This window comes from Botryllus schlosseri, chromosome 8, assembly GCF_051294905.1.
Source record: "Botryllus schlosseri isolate E-star chromosome 8, Bs_hap1, whole genome shotgun sequence".
In the NCBI taxonomy this organism is placed as follows: Eukaryota; Metazoa; Chordata; class Ascidiacea; order Stolidobranchia; family Styelidae; genus Botryllus; species Botryllus schlosseri.
The window spans coordinates 22309924-22315786 of NC_137243.1; the positions used below are offsets into that span (position 1 = coordinate 22309924).

At 39.0% G+C, this 5863-nt stretch overlaps 1 long non-coding RNA gene across 1 annotated transcript; it reads left to right on the forward strand.

Annotated features, from left to right (window-relative positions):
• The first annotated feature begins 4206 nt into the window (after nt 1–4206).
• On the forward strand, nt 4207–5573 carry LOC145445132 (uncharacterized). The gene is made up of 2 exons (XR_013916895.1): nt 4207–4380; nt 5274–5573. It is a non-coding gene; the product is annotated as an uncharacterized LOC145445132 (long non-coding RNA).
• Nucleotides 5574–5863: the final 290 nt, after the last annotated feature.

Here is a 5863-nt window from a genome sequence, read left to right on the forward strand (position 1 = left end):
ACGCGCAACAGGTCGCAGCCAGGCATAGTTCGCTCTTTCTGTATGGTAAATGCCGTAAATATATAGGAATTGTGACTGACTGAGGTAGCGGGTTAAAGGTATATACGCAGTAACATATAGCTTATGGGGTATTTCGAATTGCCTGTAGTATATGACGCCTAGAGCTGTTTGACTTTCTGCAAACAGGTGTAGACAACTATAGAAAAGTTTCAGCTTTTCCAGGCTAGAATTAGAGCTAAACCGTTTTTTCCGAATTAGATTACAATTATGTTGCTGGCATTTCGCTCTAATTTAGTGAAATTAGACCACTATAATTATCTAGTTGTCCAAGTCGCTTCAAACATCTGAATTACCGGTACCTATACCTACGGTATATCATAATATTTATGCTTGAATTTTCTAGGTATATAAGTCATATGGATACATACCTGTAGAACACTGATACGTGATTTTATAAAAGTTGGTGCAAGAATGGACATTTTCAACTTGATGTTGATTAATGGAGCAAAATTTGATATTTGAGTGCAATTGTACCTCGAATCCAGTGACAAGATTATTAATCGTGGAAACCAAACGCAGCTTGTTTATGTTGGCCCAGAGAATTTGGCTAGCCAGACCATATTGATAGAATATGGTCACAGTAAGATAATATTTTGGGCTAATTTACATGAACTTTCCAACATTTGATTTGATATGTCCGCTAAAACAGCTGTTATTCTGCTTTCGAATAAGACCTAAATTGCTGATTTCAATGGTAACTGTGTTTGTCAAAGGCTGTAAAGGTAATTTCTTTTCCATGTTAGATGTTTGTTTGTTTGTTTGTGGTGTTCATGGTGGTGGTTCGACTACACTGGTCATTTTACACCAGGCCGGTTCTTATTATTATCATTCCGTATCTGCCCGATTACCAGTAAACTCGGCACTTAGTGAATTCGTCCGCACAAACTCGGCACTTGGTGAATTCGGCCGTGGTAGATCTCGTAGCGGTACCGGTCACCATGATTGGAATGACTGGAATGTTTGCCGGTGAACTTGGCACTTTGAGTGGTTGTCAATGTTGTACGGGGGTCAGGGCATGCTTAGATCACACAGTCACGGCGTGATTAGATCACAGATTGCGTAATCGCGGGAAATAACGCGACGCTCTTCACTTGGTGAACTCGGCCCTTGGAGGAATTGGCACTAGAACACCTTCGCATTAGAAATGCATTTAATATGAATGAACAGTATCAAAAAGGAAATTTAAACGTGTCGTGGCTCGCGGTAGATCTCGAAATCTTGGGATCCTTCAACCCTGTTATTGAGACACCCTAACCCCAGAGTGGAATCGTCTCTCCAAAGGCAAAAAATAATTTATTTTGACGTGATCATGCGAAACATTTGTTGACGATGAACACTGGCTTGTCGTGATCGATAAACGAAGAAGTGCCGCTTGATCTTCCACAGTTTCGATCTCACATACAACGCCAAGATCCATCTTCTCAAAACTTACACGACACAGGCCCGTCACTCACGCCATCTATTCCAAGCAGACCGCGCGTGGTCGGTATATGAGCGCTGCGTTATTTGCCGCGGCTACGCAATCCGTGATCTAATCACGCCGTGACTGCGTGATCTACGGATGCCCTGACCTCCTTACAAGATTGACGAATCACTTGATAATACTATTATTAGTTTAATAATTCATATTAATAGCTGTTGATACACTTCATTACAAAATTTCCCGAGGGCCGAATTCACCAAGTGCCGAGTTCATCGGCAACCATCTGCCCACTTATAGCACGGCCGACTCCTAGGCTTTTTAAGACATGGCTATGCGGATCAGATGGCGAGGAGGGGCCTAGATAAACGGCCAACACTTCGGTAGGAATTATGGAGTCGACGTGTCAGGCTCGAACCCGCAATTCGTTGGTGTTTAGCTATAATGGAGGGTACACCACTACGTTACCTCGCCATACCTTGTAAAATGGGACCGTAGCATTTGGCATTTCGTGTGGCAATTGACTTTTGTGTGGAAAATTGTGTTCGTTTTAGAACTTATCCGAAACTTTTATTCCGCCATAGATTGTATATGATAAAACGAAGCCACTCACCACAAAGGAGGAATTAAAGAAGTTTGATGACATATTGAATGAAAGCAAAAGCCTTTGCAAGAGATGTGGTATGTTGAATCTGTCTTGTTATTTTCAAATGCTTGCCGATAGCAGACGGTATATATAAACGTAAGATGTGGAAGCTATCAAGGTGTTATGTTTATTATTTTTAGAAATTCAGTCAGTCAAAGTGGACGATCGTATTGCTTGGATTATATTTAGGCTTATTTTAGCATCTTTGAGACGCAACTCTGAACGTGGACGGTCATGAACAGTCAACTAATTCTGTTCCTATATTGACATATCAGACATTTGCACTCGTACCGTTGGCGGCGACAATATTGGTCAGTCAGCAAAAAGCATCATGAAGAAGGTTGCCAGTCTGGTGAAATTATAGCAGAGTCGGAAAGAATGGGAAATACGCTTTCATCAACCTCCATTTGAACAAGATCACATATAGTAAGAGACATTCATGATATGCTGCAAATGTCACTGTGTTCTTTGTCTTGTCACCACACTCATGTAACTATTGAGGCTTCATGCCAGGGTTGTAACCAAGTCACAAGGCTCCGAGTCGCAAGTCAATCTCACTTTTATAGTTTTGACTCGAGTCATTTTCAATTCACCACCGAGTCAAGTCCGAGTCCAAGTCAGCGAGCAGAGGGCCGAGTCCGAGTTATGGTATTATGACTCGAGCCAGAGTCATTGTGTTAGCTGCTCAGTTTCCAATTTAAGTCTTGTTAAACCAACTTTTTATATATTTTTTGTGATATCGAGTGGGTCGCATTTATAATATACGAATTTTCCTTACTTTTAGCAGTTTCTGGCCGCATTTTCAAATACCAGTATCAATAGACGAAATCCCAATAGCGATTTGCTGTACTATTCTTTGAAATAATCATGAAATGTCGGTCTTGGCCGTCTGAGTCTCAAGTCATGCGCAATGAGTCTAGTCATTTCAGTACTTTCAGAAGATGACCTGAGTCAAGTCGAGTCAACAGAAAATCCTGACTCGAGTCTTACAACCCTGCTTCATGCAATGAGCAATTACTTTGAAGATAAATAGTAATTAAATAACTGGTTGGTGGTACAAAATTTTAATACTGCTTTCAAAAGTACCTTCATGATAAACGTTATTGAAACCCGAAGAACTTTTCGCATGCCTATTAAAGAGCTACCGGCACGATAAAGGAAGCAAAACAGAGTTGAATTCAAAACCAGATGGAGAATTATGACGCATTAATGTCGAATTTAGAAATAACATCAATGGAGCCAGAACACAGCAACAATGCAGTGCATAACAACGGTTGCCTAAAACAGTATGACAGCGTGACACAATTCTTTAATTATTTATTATAGTGGTGCCCACCGTAAATACTATTTTATTAAAATCCGAATTTTTCGATGGCAATAACTCCGCTTCCACTTGTTTGAATCGAACCAAATTTGATGAACATCGTTTCTATACATAACCTAACACTTTCATGGGGTGAACAGAAAATTTTCAAATTTTTTCTATTTATTTTTATATAATAAATAGAAACTTTCTTTTCCTGTAGCAATGCGGCTACTGGTTGGAATTGAACCAAATTTGGTGTGTAGGCTTGAATTAGGTAACCTAACAATTTTATCAAGTAGCCATAACGATTTGAGAAAAAAAGTCATTTTTTAAGAGCCCTAATGTCCATGTCAGAAACGTTTTAGGGTAGGCCTACTCACATGTCTCGCAGCGTTCTCTACATAATTGTCAATTGCGATACAAACTGTTCGCTTGTATTGGTAAAGCCATCCAACTTCGAATTGTAAAATGTTGGGAGTCTTGATGTTAAATTTTTGAAAGGTGCACTTTGAGAAGATTTCGGAATCTGTCAAATTATACAAAAAAATTTAGCAAATTCTTTGACATATTTCATCCATTTGGGACTCGATCAACGTAAAAGAATTGGTAATTATTTTAAACAATATATTGTATTTGTAGTTGAAGTATAGTAATAATTCTTATGGTTACCGCACTTGTAACGATTCACGGCCATAACTGGAATAATTAGAATGATGTAACTTTCAAATTGTCATGCATTTTGCAACAACATTGTTCTCAATTTTCAAGGTGCTGGCCATTGGAGGAAGAATCACCCTTAAGCCGGGAATTCACGATCCGTAAACGCGGCCGACTGTTTCTCTTCTCAAGAGGAAGGAAGAGAAAAAGGGAGCAGAAATAGCAAGAGTGTGACAAGTCGCGTCCATTCGCTTTAATGCGTATTTCCATCCGCGAAGTGCGAAGTAGTAGGTGAGAAAACTAATGGGCGCTTGGTTAGCACTTTATAAGATTGACTCCAGCGCTGTATTTGCTAAATGTTGCAGTGAAATAGGAGTGGTGTCATTTGGTATCAATATTGACTATTAAAAGACCATTTGTTAGTGGTCATGGATTTGTTCGGCCAGTATGCAGTAATTTCTGATGGTCACTTCCCGGGCTTCTGTTCTCTAACCCCTCGTGATTGTTATTCTGCTTCGAGTAAGACTGTCGATTCTAATGTTTTATCGTATCATTTGTCGAAGGTTTCGCTTGCTTTTTTTACTACGTTTTGCTCTCTGCTAAGTCAATTACTGGCTGAGTATCACTACAGCCTAAGAAACTGCACTAATTCTCATTTTAATGTCTTGCTGGTTATCTTGCTGTCAATTCTAATAATTTGTTAATGTCTATACCAGTGCCGCCACTCAAATGCTTTGTTCTCTGTACACAATATTGTTAGGTCTTCAGCTTTCCAGGCAGAGTATCATTCCACTTTCTAGACTTGAGTATGTATCTCTCCAACTAGCTGCCAAATAACTGATTCATTTGGATTGTTGAATTGATCATTTTTGACAGAATGTGAAGAAATTTTAGTCAAAAATTCTTTTTGTGTTAGTGGCTGTTTTCAAAGATTGCTGAAGTAGTCATCGTTGATCTTGATAATCAAGTAGAAGTGGCGATTGAAGTCAGTTCTCTAGTCATATAATAATAAAAAATATAATAATAAAAACTTGAAAACTTGAGTGGAAATAGTCCTGAATCAAATCCATTTTAGTAAGTATGGGTGAAAAAAATGTAGGAGTCATTCGTTACTCGCTACCTCTGCCATTTTCGCAGTACGAATGTCTTAGCTAATAATCGTCATTTTCATTTTATTTCTACAGGGTGTTGAAAAGAAAACGCCAGAGGGATTATCATCACCAGACGATGAAACCTTCTGATTACTGACTGTTCTCATAGTTTCATACATTGCTACTTGGCCCTATAAGTAATTTCGTTCGTTTCATTTTTTACACCGGCAATATTTACTTGCCAATTCGTTTTGAATTAAATTACCGCAAATGTGATTAATATGTAGTAGATAATGTGGTGTGTGTGTGTGTACGCAGCCGTGATCAGGTTATGCCCAGTGGTAGAAAACAGGTTATTATATCAGGATGTTCTTTTAATGTAGGATCTACATTCTACTCACAATGTTTAAAGGCTGTAGCATCTGCATAATATTTACATTATTGAAGGACATGGAAAAGACATTGAATTGAGTCGACACAAAATCCCCCTTTCTACGACCTGCCGAGATCTAATATCTACTATATCGGGCTCGGCTTTCTACATCTTTTGTTTGTACTGTGTTTACTGGGGGTCTATGATGAGTCCGCGATACACGGTTATATACATATTTGATTATCGTACTGCGTATCGTAAAATGTGGGGCTTTGTTCCCAGAAATTTGATTTTGGTCACGTTTCAGATC